Source organism: Notamacropus eugenii, chromosome 6 (genome assembly GCF_028372415.1).
Source record: "Notamacropus eugenii isolate mMacEug1 chromosome 6, mMacEug1.pri_v2, whole genome shotgun sequence".
NCBI classification, from domain to species: Eukaryota; Metazoa; Chordata; class Mammalia; order Diprotodontia; family Macropodidae; genus Notamacropus; species Notamacropus eugenii.
Window position 1 is genome coordinate 40,479,492 of NC_092877.1, and position 20,912 is coordinate 40,500,403.

Genomic DNA, 20,912 nt, shown 5'->3' on the forward strand with positions numbered 1-20,912 from the left:
ATTGCCTTACTCAAGTGCCTCTATTAATCTATGGCATGATAAACACTGCCCTGGAATGCAGAACCAGAAGCTGAGGCAGCTTTACCTAGAATTAGCCTAACTATCCATGAAAAGCCTGGATATTCTGGAGACACTGATAAAATTACAAGCCCTGATAGTAATAAGGAGGTTCAACTTGAACCTTTCCTTGCAACATGGCCATCTAACTTCCCCATATTTATTCTCCTACTATTCTATTCTATGCTTCTTTTGCATTCTCTCTCTAAAGGTGTGTGTTAATTCCATTAATAACTTAATTAAATGCAGAAAAGCCCACAACTCTTAGCTAGAACTTTATTTAACCTAGCCACCAGTCAACTTCTTTATAGCAAATTACTGACTCTAAGTATTCTGTGAACTTATATAATCTTTGTTTTTATAGTTCTTATAATAGTAATCCTAAAATAAGGGCTTTTCTTCAACTTAAAATTCTATAGATTTTCTTAAATCCCCTAAGGATTATTTCTTTGAAGATCAGATATATCACCCAATAAAATCCTTGATCTGACAGACTATAAAAACAACAGTATCATAAATGACTGTCTAAGGTCATAATGTAGATCACATAGTTCTAAGGTACATAGATACTATAATTTTAAAGGATACACAATTCTACCTTTAAGAGAATGTATAAACAAATAAATAAAAATGTATTTCTGGGCAAAGATAATAGCAGATTGGAACTTAGAACTGAAAGGCATCTCAGAAATCATCTATTCCAAATCTATACATTTTACAGATATGGAAACTGAGGCCCAGAGTTTAATTGACTTGCCTGGGAAAAATCACAAATTTAATATATACTAAGAGATATATGAGGTCTAGAATGTCCAGACAGTTACTAGGAGAGCTAGAACTAGAATTCAGGTCTCCCGATTCCCATTTCAATGCTCTACATTTTACAATGGTATCAAGCTCAAATTAACTTAGAAAACCACAAATTAACATCATTTATGTTGTATTATATTTTTATTTTATTAAACATTTTCCAATGACATTTTAATCTAGTTCTGGGAATTCTGCAGGACTGTTTCCAGCCAACAGGCACTGGGTTTTTAATACTTCCACTAGACAATATCAGATTGCTCAGTCTGCATCATTTTCAAGGTACCTTACAGGCAACTAAGGTCCCTTCCTAGCTTCAGAATGCTAAGTTCCTAAGTTTAACTGGCAAAACTAGACAACCTTCTCAAAATTTGCATATGGACTAAGTCACTATATTAAATTTCATTTTAGCTTAATGTATCATGTAGTACATAATTTTTAGTGCAAATTTTTCCTATGAAGTTAACAGTAATCCCTTAATTTTAAATTTTAATAGGGTGAATAAGAACTTTTACTACAAAAAATTTTTATAATCTTGTTAAATAACAACTTTGATTTACATAGAACATTAAGATTCACTAACCATTTCCCTCTATGGCTGCCCCCCAGGATAGGTAGCATAAGTATTATTATTTTATCCATAGCAAATGAACAGCTTATTTTTGTTGAAATTAAAATCCAAGTCTCTAGACTCTAACCCTAACATTCCACTAGCTATGTCCTCTTGTGTCAAGGTGAACTTCTTCAATTCAATTCAGCAAACACTTATTTAGTACTCTCTATGTGCAAAATGCTGCTCAGTTCCAAGGAAAACATACAGTTTATAAAAGATCATAGATCTACAGCTGGAAGTCATCTCACTAGGCTAGCCTGTCCAAACCCCTAATTTTACAAGGTAGGAAACCGAAGTCCTGGAAGGTCAAGTGATTTGCCCAAAGTTACCACAGATAGCAAATTATCAGATGGAGGTTTTGAAACCAGGTCATCTGATTAAAAAATACTAAACTACTGTTCTTTCCACAGGAGACACAACTGTACTTCAAGGAGTTTACCATTTACTGGGAAATATTACATAAACAAAATCATAGGGCAAAAAAATGTGTAATTGCTTTAAATCAGCATCCTGGGGAAGGGAAGAGATACTTATAGAGTATCTACTATATGCCAGGCTAAACACTTTTTATTTTTATAAATATTATCTCATTTGACCTCACAACAATCTTACAAGGAAGGTGTATCATTATTCCTATTTTGTAACTGAGGAAAACTGAGGCAAACAGATTCATGAGAAGAAAGTTCATTATTGATTAGGAGAATGAGTTCAAGAAAACTTCATGGAGTTATTAGTATTTGAGTTAAGATTTATAGGCAGAAGTTTTTAAAGGGGTGATACTCACAGGAGGGCATTCTTTAAGGCACAAAAATCACAGAATTCTGGAGTTAGAAGGGACTTTAAAAAGTAAGCTTAGAAATTTTCAAGAAAAAGGATTTCCCTCTACAATATAAACACAAAAGATTATCCAGACTTGGCTTAAAAAGCTCAAGTAAGAGAGAACCCATTATTATGCATCAGAGGGAACTCATTCCACTTATGAATAGCTTATGAATGTTTCCCTGTATCAGGTTTAAATTTGCCTCTTTACCACTTCCACCTATTGTTGCTAGTCCTGCCCTCTGAGAACAAGCAGAACAAGTCTAATCCCTTTTTCTTCATACCAGTTCAACTACTGGAATATAATTATTATGTTCCCCCTAAGTCTTCTCTTTCCTGGGCTAAATAAATATGCCCAGGTTCTTCACTGGATGGTGACATGGCATGAATTCAAGACTCTTCATATCCAGGTTGCCTTCTAGTGGACACTCTCCAACTTATCAATGTCATTCCTAAAAGACAATGCACAGAACTAAATACAATATTCCAGGATTAGTAAAAGCAAAGAAAGGATAAAGTTCAACATATATTCAGGGAATATTAAACAGTTCATTTTTGGTAGAGCACAGAGTAGCGCACAAAATAAGGCTGGAATAACAGGGTAGTACTAGATCACAGAAAACATTAAATGCCAAAGAAAAATAATAATATTTAGTGTAGGTAATAGGGTGCAGCACAGTGGAAAGACCACCACATTTGCAATTAGTATATCTGGGCTCAAATTCCTACCTGTGTGACCCTGAGCTGGTCACAACTATTGTGGGCCTCAGTCCCTCATCTGTAAGATTAGGAAGCTGACTAGGTAGCCTAGGTAGTCTTATCCTATGGAACACTGAAAGGTTTAGAAAAGTGATGTAACCAAGAAAGATAAACCTGGCTGTGGTGTAAACTTACATAGGTGTCAAATTCAAATAGAAAAGGAGGCCACTGAGCCATACATAAGATCCCTAAGGGTCAAATTTCGACTTAGAAAACCACATATTAACAGCATCTATGTTCTTTTGTATTTACATTTATTTTTGTTAAATATTTCCAAATTATATCTTAATTAGAGTCAGGACTACTGGGCTGCCTATAAGGTTTGCCACCTCTGTTGTAAAGAACTTTTTAAGAAAGTGGATGTTTAAGAAAGTAGAGGCACTATATTGAATTGCTTGCTTTCCAAAGAGAAGGGGTGGAGAGGGAGGGAGGTAAAGAAGTGTTAGTGTAACACTCAAAGTGTTAGGATCAACTGTAATGTTCTTGCCACTAGGAAATAAGAAATACAGGTAAAGGGGTGTAGAAAGCTATCTGGCCCTACAGGACAAAAGAGAAGACGGAGACAAGGGCAGAGAGGGATGATAGAAGAGAGAGCAGATTGGTCACAGGGGCAATTAGAATGCTTGGGGTTTGGGGGGGGGAGGGGAAAAAAGGGGAGAAAATTTGTAACCCAAAATTTTGTGAAAATGAATGTTAAAAGTTAAATAAATAAATTTAATTAAAAAAGAAAAAAATTAAAAAAAAAAAAGAAATGATCATAAAAAAAAAAAAAAGAAAGTAGAGGCAGAAAGTCTTCTTAGAGGGCCACTGCAATTGTTCGGGTGAGTGGCAATAAGGATGGCAGCAATAAGAACCAAAGGACAGATACAAAGATCATGCAGTTAGAATATGTTTTACAACTGAATCTAAGGTCAATTTCAGAAATAATATCACAATAACAAGTTAACTCATATAACTTCTATCATATGTCAAAATCCAAGCATCAGAGCTTATATTTGGATCTCTAATTAGGAAAATGACAAGAGAGTAGAAAGTCTATTCAATAACTCATCCCTTTCGTTCATCTTGAAAAAGTCAATAGACTATACATACATTTTTAATTAGTCTATAACCATTTCAAGAATTCCTTTGAAAGAATAACAGAGTAGGGGGAGAGGTGTAATAAAAGAAAAAGCATCTTAAAATCCCATAGCAATACATACTATAGCATTAAACACTACTATGAATCCAACATTCTGTTTTTTAAAAACTTCAAAGGTGACCCAAAATGTGCAATGTGGCAGAAATGAGAACAAAACAGTAACTAAGAATTTAAGGAGAATCTAATTCAAAAGCAGACTCAAAGACATCTTTTAAAAAGAAAACTGATAGTTCAGTAGTACACAATTATTCACTTTTCAAAAATTTCTAAAAGTGGCTTCATTTTACTTAACACAGAATTACTACAAAACCAGAATTACTAGAAATTAAAAGAATAAGATCAAGCCTAATTAACTGAATCTACATATAAACTTTCATCTTCCCCCAACCTGTCATTAAAAACCACTGTGAGGAGAAACAAGGCTATAGCCTACACTGTAGGTTAATTTTCTTTTTTTTTTTGTAGGTCAATTTTCATTCTCCCATCAGTCAAACTGTACTTTGCTAAAATACTACAAAATTAGTAATGAGTTCATTCCCCTGTCTATACTTTAAAAAGTGGCTATACTATGAGAAGATACTCTTAAGAAATATAGGGAAGTGGTTACTCCTAAGGACCAATCTATGTTCAAAAGGAAGGATATCATATATAACATACATGTACCACATAAGAGGATTCATATATAAAGCCACCTGTCACATATTCAAAAGGATGCTGCACAGATAATGTATTTTGCTGAAAGAATATTTCTCAAGTTAACAATGAACACCATGAACACCACTGCTACTAAGTGGAGATTAACTACTGAACTTTGAGCTACTTCACTTGTCCACTCAACTGGCATGAATCATTAGAGAATGTTTTCACCACTGCCCTAGTTCTATCACAAAAAACAGTGTGTTTTTGCAGTAAATGATGTTGTATATGATGTTGCCTAAATATTCAATAGGAGGCAGTTAGGTGGCTCAGTAGATAGAGCACAGGGTCTTGAGTCAGGAAGACCTAAGTTCAAATTTGGCTTCAAACACTTACTATGTGATCCAAGGCAAGTCTCTTAACCTCTATTTGCCTTAAATCCACTGAAGCAGGAAATAGCAAACTACTCCAGTATCTTTGCCAAGAAAACTCCATGGACAGTATGTATGGTCCACATGGTCCCAAAGGGTCAAATATGACTGAACAACAATAACAAAAATTTTCAATATGCTTATGTAAAAAAAAAAGATCATTATTTAGAAAGCAAATAAACAGCATAAAGCTAATAGATTTGGCTACTAGCTTTTCTTTATTACATAGCTTCTATATATACAACAAAACTCAGTTTTTACAAATATATTAATGAAAATTTAAGTTCTGTGACACAATCATGATCATGGAAACTTAAAATTTTAAATCTGCCTAATGCCTAGGAATTCTTAACAACTCTCAGTAACTTTCTACCAGTTAAGAGGTGTTTCAAGTTTACATTATACAAGAGTCAGGTATTCTATTTAATAATTTTACCGGGACAGATAGACTACTATTTCAACAAATACTATTTTAAGTTAAATATTTTCTGGATTTGCAATTTCACTAGCATAGGTACTTTCATTACTCAATCCCTCTTTATTTATTTAGTAGACAGTCTTTTGAGAGTTGTAGAACCTCAGAAAAAAAAGTCATTGCCTTGCAGCCAACCTGCTAATGAGTTTCTCTGAATTTAACTAGACTGGCCCTTAGACAACAGGGATATAAATCATCATTTGATCTATACTCCAAGCTTTTCCAAGCTCAGTAGACTCGTCTAGGCCCTGAACTCCACTTGCAGTGCCCAGCTCCATTATAACAACAAGTAAAATAAAACAAGACTTTTTTCATGTTTAGAGCTCCATGGACTTAAGTGTGCCTTTTCCCAAGCCCAGTGGGAATGAGCAATGCTGAAAAGAAAATAGTTTGGTCATAAAAGTAGAAGTAAAAGTTTACAGTATGGCAAGACTAGGCCAAATCTGCACTCCAAGAACCCGGACTCAATGCTGTACACACATCAGAGCACCTGGGAAAATTATTCTGATCACTACCATCACAAGTTTAACTTGGATAATGTAATGAGTAAAGTAGTATATTACCTTACTAAGTCTCCTTGTCTCCTTCAGAATCTGTCTTAAACATTTCTCAGAGTTTATCAAGTTTGGAGCAAGAAAGCCAACCAGCCAAGAGCCAACAAGGAGCATTCTAGAGGGGGAACAATGTGTATCTAACCCAAATCACCACCACAGCACTTGGAAAATTATGTCCTCTCTCCCCCTAATGTGACAGGTGGCCAAAAAGCCCAACTCATATTTTCCAAAGACTGTCATTCTCACGCTAACATTCTTGTCCTGTCCCATCCTGTCCCATACAAGCAGCTAAGAACATGCTTAACTTCTCTAGGGAGTCTTCCCACCTGAACAGCCCTCATTCTCCATTGTTTACCCAACCTGTGACAGGCATTTGCTTTGATTCTATTTTCCTAGGCAGTCAGAAATTCATTCTGTGGTGCAAATGTAAGCATCCTTGGTTTCTTACTGCCTCCCCCTGCACCTTTTGGGGACAGGGGAAGAAGGAAGGGACACTGTTCATTTCTGTTTTTGTGGAAAATCTTATTAAAAAACCAGAACAACTTTGCTTTCAATTGATTCCATAAAAGTGGTTTTGCTCTACTGTAAACTTTTACTTCTACTTTGTGACCAATCTATTTTCTTTCCAGCATTGCTCATTCCCAATGTTAAGTCCTAACTAACTCTAACCATTTCAGTCAAATTATCATAATCTCATGGCTGTTTTCTAGTCCCTCAATTTTCTCCTCTTCCTAAAATATTTTAAACAATCCAGATATTAATAATGCCACTCTAGACCAACAGGTTCCAAATGGCTTTTGTGAATAATCCAAATCAAATATAATTTTCTATCCAGTGTCTTCAGCTGCAGTATTTTATATATGCACACCCATTTATATGGATCCATTTTACTTTTCTCAAGCTAATAATATTATTAAATTGATATTCAATAAGAAATATTAAGGATATTGCCTGCAGAAGTCTTAATAAACCCCAACAACCAAGTCTTGGAGTCCTGGTCTGTGCTAGGTACCCAAAAGACACCGATAACTACCTTTTTGTTTTTGAACCAGTGAAACCTAATTTCACAGTCATAGCAAACTCCTGTTAGATAACTTCCTCTCTATCAAAGCAGATCTGTACTGCTCAGCAACCTAGTCCTAGAAAGTTGTTTTGGGGTACTGAGAGGTTAAGTGATTTACCCAGGGACACACAGCCAGTAGGTGCTGGAATGGCACCAGAACCCAGCTCTTCTGGAGTCCAAAGGCCAGTTCTCTATCCACTAAGTGTGGCTGGAATACTTAATGAGATTTAATAAATGGCTTTCAAACAAAACAAGTGTCTAACTGTGCACAAGGCACTGTTGGAACCTGAGGATACAAAGCCACAGACCCATTCTCTCAAGAGCTCATAGCAACATAGTGTAATGGAAAGAACACTTGAGTTAGCCAATCTGAGTATGATTATCATGGAGATTACCTACTTTTTATGGTTGATCATATAACAATTTCCTAAAAACAAGTTTCTAGGGCTCTTTAAACCATTCTCAACGAATAGGAAATTAAGTTAAACAAAGCACTGCATTATCCATTCATATCAATAATGCATAACTAGAAGTCTAGGTATAAAACTTATATTTAACACCAGGAGAGTTAATTACATAGTAGCTTAACATGTACTGAAAGTTAAAAGGTAAATTACTGCTAACACATCTCTAACTGCCTATATATAGCAATGAAAATCAGGGTCATTCTAATACTCATATTTGTACATATCTTCTTTTAACAACAAAAAAACTTTAAAAGTATCTAACAAAAAATGTTAGAAACAATTTTAAAAATCATTTTTAAAAATCATTTCTAATTTGCTAAAAAAAAAAAAAAAGGGCTTTCTCAAGCAATGAACAATTTCACATTTTCAGTCTCAAATACACCTTATATTATAAATGTTTAGACAGGCTGTAGAATGTAGTAGGTACAGATCCACAAATAGGTATACCAAAAAGGTACAGCTTTGCCTAAAAGGAGGAGAGTGATTCTATTTAGAACTATAATCTTAAAATTTCAGCTGAGGCCGAAACATCCAAAATTTCAATTCAAATGAGTAAAAAAAAAATAAAATACATGCTAAGTGCCAAGACAAGAGTAAAGACCTATTACATCTAGAGATGGTGAGGGCATTACTAGTAATTCAGCAGCACAAGTTTTCCTCAGATGTATGAACAAGTATAGAAACTGAGAAGTGGAAGGAACTATGGAGATCAACCCTTTCATTTTACAAAAGAGAAAAACTGAGACCTGGAGAAGTTAGTGGCAGAGTTAGGAACTGACTTTAGATTTGAATCTAAGTGGAGAAGAAAGAGGCATTTGGGTAATAGGAAGAAGAGAATCAGAATCTGAATTGGAAAGGCTAACTAGTCCAACCTATACTTGAACAACTTCACTGATGTGGGAACTCATGACCCTCTTGAGGCAACTAATTCCATTATGGACAGCTCTAATTATTAGAAAGTTTCTTCGTTTAAGTAGTAAGTCTTCCTACACACAACCTCATTCCAAGGATCTCCCTTCTATCTATTATTCCTCCTAAATCGTTCTCTGTTTCTGGTTCTGCACTTGGAAAACAGTTACCATGTTCTAAAAGTATTCTCTTCTCTTGGTTAAACATCCCCCCTTTATCCGAAGATTTCTTGAGGCCTTGCACTGTTATTCCTAGTTACCCTCCAATGTTCTTTAACTGTGATATCAGAACAAAACATGATACTTCAGAAGTGATCTGAGAAGATCACCTCCCTGGTCCTGGACACTTATGCCTCTCATCTTAACACAACCTAAAATCAAATTAGTATTTTTTACTATTATATCCTACTGACTGAGCACAATCTACAAAAACTCCAGATCTTTTTCCTATAAAAAATGACTAGTCAAGACTTTCCCCTTATCTTAAACTTTTTAAAGTTGGTTTCTTTGTACCCAAGTATAAAATATTTATATCTATTAAATATCATCTTCTTAGATTTGGCCCAACATTCTAGCCTACTGAGATCTATTTGGATTCTATCTTCCATTATGTTAACTGTCTCTCCTAGCTTTGCGTAATCTACAAATTTGATAAGCATGCTACCAAAGCCTTTATTCAACTAATAAATATTCAGTCCTTTTCAAAAACTTTTAATTTCATAGCATACCAGCTGTAATTCGCAAAACTGAAAGAATCATGAAACAGTATTAAAAACATTATTTAAAATGCACACTAAAGCCAACATGAACACAAACACAAAACATATTCATCCCTTTTCCAAACCTTCTGTCACTGGTTACCAAGAACTATAGAAACATATTAAACTTCTAAAAGAGAATAATTTGAGTTTTTTGTCCAAATAATTTAGCCAAAATTATTTCAGAACTGATAAATCTGTTATGACTTCTTTAGCATTTTTTCAACCGAGTGAAATTACAAACTGACAAATTATAAGAAAGCCTGTAAACTGACTGTAATCAAGTGTAATTATTTTTAGTACTCTAAGATAAACTTGGTTAACATTCAAAAGATATGTATTTCCAAACTATTTTTAAAATCTCTAAGAAACCTTAACCCTGACTTGCAACACCCACACGATTAAGGAAAAGGTTAGAATAAAAGAATGAACACTGCATACCATAGGTGCTTTTTCCTATGAGAACATTAACTTCACCAGCTAAGGTACAAAAGTTCAAAGTCTTTCTAGAAAAGTCTTCCTGAGTCTTCAGTAGCAACAGAACATATATTAAACACCTACTGTGTGCTAGGTGCTAAGGATACAATCGACCTTTCCCTCAAGCAGTCAACATTCTACTTGGATGATTAATATAAGTAAATATTCTCCTATTATCCTTATTTATGAAGATTTATTAATGATTAGCTTGCCTTCCTTCCACCTCTGTTCTGCATCACATTTCCAGCTACTGTGTTGTTTTTTCTTTTCCATTTGAACTGCGGCCAATCAGTGGCTCTGTTTAGTGTGGCTCTTACACACTAAACATCTTTTCCGTCCTAACACCACCCAGAAGGATTACAGGGCATAGGTTTAATAGGAACACTTCTCCCAAGGGCTATTCCCTTTCCATTCTTCTTGGTGTCAATATAATCGCGTTTTTACGCGATTACAAGATCGGTGTAACTACAGACTATCACTTGCTCCTCTTCTATCTCCCTCAAGTCCCTCCTCACATCTTTTTCCCTTTTTCCTTCCTCACTTCCCTAGCAGTCCTGACTCCCCACGGCCTCCCCCACTGATCCGCGGATGGACAGAGCCTTTAGAAAGTTAAGAACCTACAAAAAGCAGCCTACCTACGCTCCCCCCGCCCCAATTACTCGACCCGGTCAGTGAATAACAGCTAGACAAGGATTTTTCCAAATCTTCCCACAAAATGAACACGTGCAGACAGGACCGAGTTGGCTCTCCCACCCAAAAAGCTGGGGGCTCCGGGGGCACCGAGGGACGAGGAGGAGCAGGAGCCCGGGGGCTGCTGGATGCCCCAGCCCGGGAGACGAGGCCGGGCCGGAGAAGCCTAACTCTCCGGCCCGAGCCCCACAACCGCCCTGCACAACAGGACACCCGAGCGACGAGACGCGGCCGGGAAGAACCGGGCCGGGCGGGGCCTGCGGGGGCCCGGCCGGAACGCCGGCGCCGACGGGACGGCCAGGGCGGGGAGATGGGGCGAGGGAGGGGCTCGGACCCCTCGCCCCCAGGGAGGGCGGGCGAGCGAGCCGCGCAGCAGCCGCAGAAGGAAGGGAGCCAGGCGGGCCGGGGGCGGCGGCCGACGGTGGCGGGTACCGGGGGCCCGACCCTCTCCTCCTTCCGTCCCTCCCACCTCGGGAGCCCCGGGGCCCTCGCGGGACCGGGATCCCGGGACTCCGAGCCGGCGCCCCGCCGTGCAGCCGGAGTCCGGCCTCGCTTCTCTCCTCACCTCACACTGCCTCAGCAGCCGCCGCCGCCGTCCAAGCCATTTTTTACCTCAGCCGTCTCAGCAGCCTCGGCCGACAGTCCGCGGCCAGCCTAGGAGCCGCGCGTCACTTCCGGCTCGGGAAGAGCCGCCTCCCGCGCCCTGGGCGGCCCGATGATTGGCTGGCGCGGCTGGCCTACCTGGGCCAGTGGGCGGGGCCCGGGCGAGTCCGGTGAGGCTCGGGCTGGGGGAGGTCGGCTACACTGGGGATACGGAGCCGAACGGCCCCGCCGCCCCGAGCCCGGAGATGGTCGTTCCCCCTCGGCGTTCGAGCCGCCTGCGTTCCCGTGCCCCTGACGGCCAGCCTGCTCCCCCGAAGGGATAGCCCCGCTCTTTCCCCTGCCGCCCCCTCCTCACTCACTTCGTCGTCCTGCCCAGGCTGGCGCCACCTCCTCCCTCACCCCTCTTCCTCCCGCCCAGGTTTGTTCCGTTCTTTGGAAATAGAATACACCTCGTCGGACCTTCGATGCAAGAAGAGCTGGACGGACCGTCCAATGGAAGCCTCTCATTTTACAGATGAGGACACTGAGGCTCAGGGAAGGAAAGTGACTTGCCCAGGGTCCCAGGTGATTACAGCTGACTAGGCTGAAGAGCCAGAAGAACAGACACAGCGGAGGCTTCCAGTAGGCAGCCCCCACACTTGTAAGAAACGCACCCACCCACTGAATGAGACGGGAGCACGGAGCCCCGACTGCTTCCTCTGAGGCCAGCACCGAGGTCCTGAGCGGGTCAGCTCCTCGCCTCTTTGCTCCCCGCCCTTCCTGCTCCTTCCCCCCAACTTCAGCGGCTCCGACACACCCCAGAGGAAGGTCCCGGAGGAATCCCTGTTTTGCTCCACTGCATTGTTCAGCCTTATCTCCTGATCAAAGTTGGAATTTCTACGATCGGCTGCTCAGGAGCAAACAGAAAGGGGGTGGGGGGTGGGGGGTCGGTGAATGATTTTCACCCAAAGGCGAGTTTCTCCTGGGAGCTTCTCTGGGAGGGCTCCGCGTGCCTTCAGGGTAGGTGGAAGGATCGCTGCAGAGGAGACGGAGTAGCTGGGCCAAATTAAGCATCCCCAGGAGAAACGTTCGGCCCCCTAATGCCTCCTCCCTTCCCTATTCCCTTAACCTCAGAAACATGGTCATTGTTCAGCAGCGGGCAGCGGATGACTGTCATAGCCAGTTTCCTGGTTTCAATTCAGAGTTCCGTAAATCTAATTCTCTCTTACAAAGCCTGTGATCCACAAGAACTGTCCCAAATCAGATGTAGGAGAGTTTGGCTCGAGTCCCCTCCTCTCTGTCACTCAGGGTAAAAAGCAGCTCGTCAGAACTTGGCTCGTGATCAAGAATTTGAAGTGTAAGTCTCATGGCATATCATATCTGGCAGACTATGGCATTGTGGAGATAAATGCGTTCATGATATGGAACAGTAACTTCGCAGATGAAAAGTCAACCATGTCGCCACGTATTGCTGTCATTTTGGACCCAGACTGACTAGATCAAATGGACGTATCCTCTGTTTCCTGCCTCTCTGGCTTCAGTTTTAAGATTTAAAGATTGCACATACAATTTAGAGGTCATAAATGTGGCATAGGTCTTCATTTTAACTTCAAAGATGGTATTTTTTTCTCCCAAGAGCCCTGTCAAAATCTTTCTAATTTCAGTTTCGTCCTTTGTAAAATAACAGGGTAGAACTGGGATCAGTGGATGATCTCTATGTTCTTTCCAGTTCAGAAATTCTCCTTGGAAATGAGCAGTAAAATAATTTAGCTTTACACAGCTCCATACCCTTGGTAGATTGCAGCAACAGCAGCAACAAAAACAGTTTATTATTTGCCACCCTCCCACACAAACATACACCCAGGAGCAAGGATGCCCTGCTGTGTTTTGCACAAAACAAATTAAATGTCCCAAAGCAAATTAAATGTCTTTATGGTTTCTTATCCTTAAGAATTCATGAATACAGACAAGTAATACTGACAAAGTTAAACAACAGAAGAGTTGAGGTACAAACGCAAATATATGACTTTTATAATGCATGGAATTTAAGTGTACATGGAGCATACACTCAACTGAGTAAGTTTGCCTAATTTACCTTTTCTACCTTGTGTTTCCTCTCCTAAGCAGGTGATGAAATTTCAGTCTAAAAATGAGTATGTCCAATCTCAAGAGTTTTGGAGGACCAAAGTCAAATGAGTGAAGTTCACTGGCAGCTGAGGAAGTTCCTGCATCCAAGGAATCAGCCACCAATAAGACTGGCCCAAATCTGGCCACATCAGCAGATGTGTGGGAGGAGTTGTTTGGACAGTGCAGAGCTGAGGTGAAATGCAAAATGACTAATCAGACATCCCACAAATGGCTAAATAGTCCCATGAGTATAGAAGAAGGACTCAGTACTCTTTACTTTTGGCATAAGTCTGTTAATTCTGTTTGTTAATGCTGTAAGTATTGTTGCTAAGAGAAAGAATGGGGGTAGTGTGGGGGATGGGAGGTGGAGAAAAATTCAAAGGAGACAGAATTTCATGTTGCTTTTGAAAATCTCTTTGACCCAAGCCATGTGGATTTATATTTGTGTAGTGACTAAAAAACAATGACAAAATTCTTGGGAGGGTTTTTTAAAGGATACAACATTCAATTTCAGGTTATTTTTTTCTTAATGTGCTTAAATAAAACAATAATAACAAAATTTTGGCACATTCTGGGTACTCATCTTCCTGAAACCATTCAGTGTAGTCAGGGGTGGTTTAAATTTCATGTAGTCTAAATGGCAGCCTCTCCTCATATCGTAACAGTAGTTATAATTTGTTACTCCTGTTTTAATTTTGTTTTTATCAAATGCACACTTGTGACTTTTATGTTTAACATTACATTTGTGTATATGGAAATAAATACCTGTCCACACCTGATTCATATTGTATATGGAGTATTTTTGAAATGCCTCCTTTTCGGGAAACCACAGGCCTCTGGCTAAAACTAAGTTTTAAATAATTTGTCCGCAGAATGAGATTTTAATGAACCAAAAATCATAAGACAAAGGAACATAACTTCTCTCATTACTCATATTAATTAGTTAATAATACCTGCTAACATTTACAGAGCACCAACTAAATGCCAGACACCGTGCCAAGTGCTTTACATATATTGTCTTTTCTGAGACCAGATTCCCTGAGGACTGTACTTGGTCTAGAGGAATTTCCTAAATAATCTAATAGTTGGTAGAGATGACCAAAATAAAAAGCTAGCTAGTCTGTCAGTCAGCCCAAGACTGTTTGCTCAGGATCTTTTCCCCTTGCACTTCTTAGAGGGAACAGCAAGCTAGAGGAGAGAGAAGGAAGGGTTTTCTCTCCTCCCCACTCCACAAATGGCAATGCCATCTTGTAGCAGAAGCATATGGACAGTGGAGAAAATCCAGCTTTAAAGTTAAATTGAGTTAGTGAGAGGAGTCAAGAATCTAGAGTTGCTATCGTTCTCTGGAGACAGTGGTTGCCAGAGCTGAGAATACTAATTTTTTTTGTTTTGGGCTTATTTGGTTGTTGTTGGTACATAATAATACCCTAGGCCAGGATTTCTGTGGAGCCCAAAGCTAGAGGAGGCAGAGACTATAGTGAAGCATCAACCATGTGCCCTGCCCCTGAGTAAGCCTGGGGGCCTGGTGGGGTAACTGATTCAGCCAAGATTTTGTACCTTGCAAGGAACACTGCTATGAAAGGGGTTAATGGCACTTGAGATATCAGCTGCCTTGGCTTCATGGGCTACCTGGGATGCCATTCCACTGATGAACCCTATGAGCTTCCATTATTTCCACTGATTCTGTGTGTACTTGTGGGAGATTTGTGTTCCAGGTTTATGGGGAAGATGTTTTGTTGCTACTTTTCTTATGATTCCATTTCAGGAAATGCCTTCACTATGAACTAATTTTGTCTTATGGTTTTTTAAGGGAATCATATGGGGGAGAGGAGAGCAGGAGGCTCACAAGTATCAGTTTTAAGAACTTGGACCTATAGAGTACCTTGAATGGGTATAATCCTTCCCCTAATCACCCAACATGAGAATTTGAGTACATAGGGGTAATTCAAAGGAATACTACAGATTAAATAAATAATAATAGCTAACATTTATACAGTGCTTACTATGTGCCAGACACTGTGCAAAGTGCTTTACAACTCTGACCTCATTTGATCCTCACAACAACACTAAGGGGAGGGAGGTACTATTATCATCCCCATTTGACAAATGAGGAAACTGAGGCAAACAGATTTGCCCGGGATCACAAAGCTAGTCAGTATCTAAGTCGGTATTTGAACTCAGATCTTCCTGACTCCAGGCCCAGTACTCTGTGTACTGTATTACCTATCACCTAAAGCAAAGTGTAGAAAATAGTCCATTTGGGCTTTGGAAGAAAAGGGAAGAAAAAAGTGAAAGAGTAAAAGGAGGATGGATGAAAGACCACACCACACAAATGACATTTAGGACCTGAGGCTATATCTAAGCCTAGATGTTATAAAGGTAAGAAAGGGATGAGTTATAACACCTAGACTGGATTGGAGAATCTGCAGCTTAGAAGGCCACCTGTGGCCTCAAGGCAACAGGTTCCCCACCCCAGGGCTAGACTAATCCCTTTAAGGTGAATCTTTGAATCTACTCTTTACACAACAGACAATAAATATTTATTGATGATAGGGGTCAGAAGATAACAGGCTCATAAATTTAGAGATAGAGACCTTAGAAACTTTCCAATCCAAATCCCTCAATTAAGAGATGAAGAATCTGATATCCACTGAGACCAAGTGACTTACCAAAGTGACACCGGTGGAACCAGAATTTTATAATACTCTAATATCTTTCATTTGTGTGGTGCTTTGCAATTTTCAGAGCACTTTCACGTACATAATCTCATCTGATCCTCAGATTTTCTCAAAATATTTCATCTGAACATTTTGTTATTTTGCTTTTATCACATGCTACTTCCCTAAACTATTGTGTTTCATAAATGTCTGTTAACTGATTAATTTTATCATATCAGCTAGGTGTCATGGTAGAAGGAAAATCTGGTTGGGATTCCAGAAGACCTGAATTCAGATCTAGCCTCAGACCCTTTCTAGTTGTAGGCAAACCATTCAACTTCTGTTTGCTTCAGTTTCCTCATCTGTAAAATGGGGATAAAATAGCACATACTTCCCAGAGTTGTTGTGAGGATCAAATGAGATAATAACTGTAAAGTGCTTAGCACAGTCTTTGGCACATAGCAAGTGCTACATAAATGCTGGTTATTATTATTATTATTATTATTGTATCTGTATATATGCCATGTCCCTCCCTTCCTCTACCCCTAGTAATTTATATTTTATTTTTTCACTTAACAAAAATCTTTATCTTCCTCTCACTTCTCCCTCCTCAACCCTGCTTAGTTGATAGTAAGCTTCTTGAAGGCAGAAAAATTTTTCTCATCCTTGTATTCTCAGAAAAGTTTTTTGCATTTGGTAGTTCTTAATAAATCTATTTTTTATTTAATTGATCCCCTCAACAACTTTGTGAGGTAAACAAGTAAGTTTTATCCACATTTTACAGATCAGGAAATTGAGAGTGAGAGCAGTTAAGTAATTGCCCCAGTTAACAGAACTCATAAGTTAGCAGAATTTGGACTAGAACCCAGGTCTTCTCTTAGGCTAACATACCACCAACCAAAGATTATCAATGGCATGGAAGATAACCTGGCAGGAATTTGTAGAAGAAGAGGCAAGGAAAAACAGTCAACAAGGTAAAGATGATCAAAGCCATGACCAAACTTTAACTGTCAAGATGGAGAGGTACTGTGATGAAATGAAAGAGGACCAATAGGCTAGACCAGGAATAGAAAGTAGAGGGGTTCTTATCCTAGTTCAGCTACTTACTAGCTGTGGGACCTTGGGCAACCTCTCTGAACATATAAGATCAAACATTCTGAGCTGGAAGAGATTTTAAAGCTCATCTAGTAAGATCAATTAGTGGGGTTAATTGATTTGTCTTGTATTTGTTCTGTGTTCTCGGAGAGGACCATGACATTAGGGAATGATGACATGACCTGCAGTTGACTTGGATTTGAATGAGAGAGGGCTGTGCAAGGTCACCAGCCTGTTTCTCTTCCAGAGTCATCTGAGTCCAGTGACCTGATATTCATCAGGATGACTGGAGATGGCCCAGGATGCAACAGGAGGGGAAGACCCTCAGGATTGCTGGCCAAGAGAAACAGTTACTATTTACTATTTACATTCTCTCTGTGCTAGGAGGGCAGGAACCTACCAATTGCTGTCCAGTCTAGGAGCTCCAGAGTGACACGGTCTTTGAGAAAGAAATCTAGCCAGTAAACCCCAAGTTAATAAGATAGCTTTCAACCAACAAAATGATTTGCCTAAGGTCACACAGAGGAAGTAGGAGAACCAAGCTTGGACCTTAATGCATTGCCTGGCATGCATTAGGCTTAATAAATGTTGACTGATTGCTTGAACTAGTTCCTCTGACCCCAAATCCAGTACACTTACCACTGTAAATCCAAATCTAAACTTTCTAAATACTTGCTTCTTCTGTCCTGCTTCCCTAAAGCACCAAAACATGACAATGATGTGATAATGCTTTGAAAGCCATAAAGGCAGGGAAGGTATGGTGGCATATGCCTATAGTCCTGGCTAATAAGTCTGGGGGATCATTTGAGTTCTGGAGTTGTGAGCAACAAAAGGGCTAAAGTCCATCAAATGTCAATCAAATTAAGTCTGGCAGGAATATGGTGAGCTCCCAGGGAAAGAGAAGCCACCAGACTTCCTACAGAAAAAGGAACCTGTCTAGGTTGGAAAAACCGAACAGACCAAAGCTTCTATGCCAATCAGCAGTAAAGTGGAGAGAGATGGAGATACAAAGTCTCAAAAACATAAGCCATAAAACATTGTCTTTTTTGTTGTTTTACATTTTATTTTATTTTTTTTTACTTAACAAAAGTCTATTTTATCTTCCCCTCACTTCTCCCTCCTCTCCTCTGCCTTGGAAAAAATTAAGAAAAATAAAACAAGCTCTTTTAACAAATATGCACAGTCAAGCAAAATAAATTCCCACATTGACCATGTCCAAAAATATATGTTTCAATCTGCACCTTGAGTCTATCATATCTCTGTCAGGAGGTGGGTAGCACACTTCATCATTAGTGGTCTAGAATTATGACTGGTCATTGCATTGATCAGAGTTCTTAAGTCTTTCAAACTTCATTGTTTTCACAATGTTGCTATTGTATACATTGTTTTCTTGGTTCTGCTTACTGTACTCTGCATCAGTTCATGCAGGCCTTATCAGATTTCACTGAAACCATCACTTTTGTCATTTCTTATGGCACAATAGTATTCCACTACACTCATATACCATAACTTGTACAGTCATTCTCCAGTAGATGGATACTCCTTTAGTTTCTGTTCTTTGACACTATGGGGACTACAGATCTATTATGTACAATTTAGTAACTTGAGGACATAGTTCCAAATTTCTCTTCAGAATGGCTAGATCTTGGGAACAGGTAGGTGGCACAGTGGAAAGAGCACCAGTGCTAGAGTCAGGAGGACCTGAATTTATATCAAGTCACTTAACCCCAATTGCCTCAAAAAAACAAAAACAAAAACACAACAATAACAACAAACCAAAAAAACCCAGAAAGGCTAGATCCATCTACAATTCTACCAACAGTGAACTAATGTGCCTGTTTTTCAGAAACCTTTTCAAAATTTGTCATTTTCCTTTTTTTTTTGGTCAACTTTGCTGATTTAAGGAATGTGATGTAGAGCTTCTGAGTAGCTTCAGTTTGAGTTGTTCTGAGTATTTGTGATTTGGAGCATCTTTTAATATGGTTATTGATAGGTCACTTTTTTTTTTTGCAGAAAATTACCTGTTTATGATTTTGACCATTTGTCAATTGAGAAATGGTTCTTATTCTAAAGAATATGAATCAACCAGTTTCTTTTATGTTCTGTAAAAGACACCTTTATCAGATAAGTTGCTGCTAAGATGTTTTTTAAAGTTACCTGCTTCCCTTCTAATTTTAGCTGCATTTGTTTTATTTCTACAAAAAATATAATTTTAGAAAATCAAAATTTTTCATTTATCTTCTGGGATCTTCCCTGTACTTTATTTGATTATGAACTGTTTCCCTATCCACAGATCTGAAAGGCAATTTCTCCTTTGCTCCTCAAATTTATGTCACCCTTTATGTCAATGGAACTTATCTTGGACCTTATGGTATGAGGTGTTCACCTATATCTAGTTTCTGCCAGATTGCTTTCCAATTTTCTCAGCAGTTTTTGCCAGAAAGTGAGTTCTTACAACAACAGCTTGGGTTTTGGGGCTTTTCAAACATTAGACTACTGCGTTAATTTGCTTGTGTATGTTGTGGGTTTTTTTGTTCTATTGATCAACCTCTCTTTTTTTTAACCAGTAACAAATCATTTTCCTGATTACTGAATAAAGCATTATGTTCATGTAAGAGATTATTATTACTTTGGAGCAGACAAAGTATATTTAGGAGATGTTCTATAAGAGAAATAGTTCACTTTCCCCAGAGTTTTTATATTCTTATGTAGGTTTTCCTGTATTGTATTTTTTTCTGCTCTTTGTATGAAAGTTTAGGGTTAAAGTACCTGAAGCAAAAACATATCTCTACTCATAATTCAAGTATCATGAAGTGTTCGCTGACTCTTTTAGCTTACATTGATCTCCCCTTTGTCCCCACTGAATTCCCTACAACTTATTGCTGTAGAATGCTGAATTTGATGTCCTGTTACAGGTATTGAGACCAGCAAGTGAAGGAAGTTACAATGTCTTAAGAGTTTTCCAGGACATCTAGACCTTTGTGACACTAATATTATCAGCCTGCCCTGAGGTTTCCATTTGCCGTTGGACAGTGTCTGCACCTGGAGCCCAGGGTTAACAATGACTCTGCCCAGAAGTATTTTGTGCCTTGGGTTGCTAAATTTTTATCCATTGCTCAAGTACAAGTTCAAATGTGTCTCTTCCATGCAGTCTTTCTTGCTTGCCTACATCCAGTAATGATCTCTTGCTCTTCTAAACTTTGTTCATTGACTCTAGAAGTCAAACTCTTGTTTCTAACAAAGATAAACTAAGAATTGAGGAATCAAGCTCATTGGTTAAAATAAAAAGAGAAGTGGATTTAGAGTCACAGATCCTTTGTTTAAATCTTGACTCTGCCATTTATATAACTTAGGTGATGTTTGGCAGATTACTTCCTCTCTCTCCAGATATCTTCTCTATAAAATGAAGAGGGTGGATTAAAAGATCTCTTCCCTTCTAGCTCTAATTCCTACAACCTTATTATATATCTTATCCACCTCATTTTTTAATGTTAAGTGACATTTCTACTATAAAGAGGGCAGTGGTCTGCGTATAGCTGCAGAAATTCAGGGCAAAGATAATCAGCTATAGTGGTACTAAATGCCTTCTAGAAGTATGTCAAAAATCCAGAATAAAAGACATATTTCTGGTGCTAGCTGTCATGGACATGATGAGAGATGAAAGAATTTACTCATCCCAAGTACATATTCCAAGCCAGCCTGGGAGATAAATGGAAAAGAAAGTCCATGATCTGAAGGCTGTCTTTTTGTGCTGGCTGTGTGAAGCTGTAGTCTGATTAACACGAGAGCAGAAATA

The 20,912-nt window shown here is 39.0% G+C and overlaps 1 protein-coding gene across 7 annotated transcripts in view; it reads right to left on the reverse strand.

Moving 5' to 3' along the window:
* PIK3C2A (phosphatidylinositol-4-phosphate 3-kinase catalytic subunit type 2 alpha) overlaps positions 1 to 20,912 on the reverse strand; it is a 233,236-nt gene that overhangs the window by 155,821 nt on the left and 56,503 nt on the right. For 3 of the 7 annotated variants that reach the window (XM_072619610.1, XM_072619609.1, XM_072619608.1), the window contains exon 1: positions 11,221 to 11,544. The exons of the other annotated variants lie outside the window; for them this stretch is intronic. The gene's annotated coding sequence lies outside the window, so the exon portion shown is untranslated. Of the gene's footprint in view, positions 1 to 11,220; positions 11,545 to 20,912 lie in introns of those variants that run through there. 7 annotated transcript variants of the gene reach the window in all.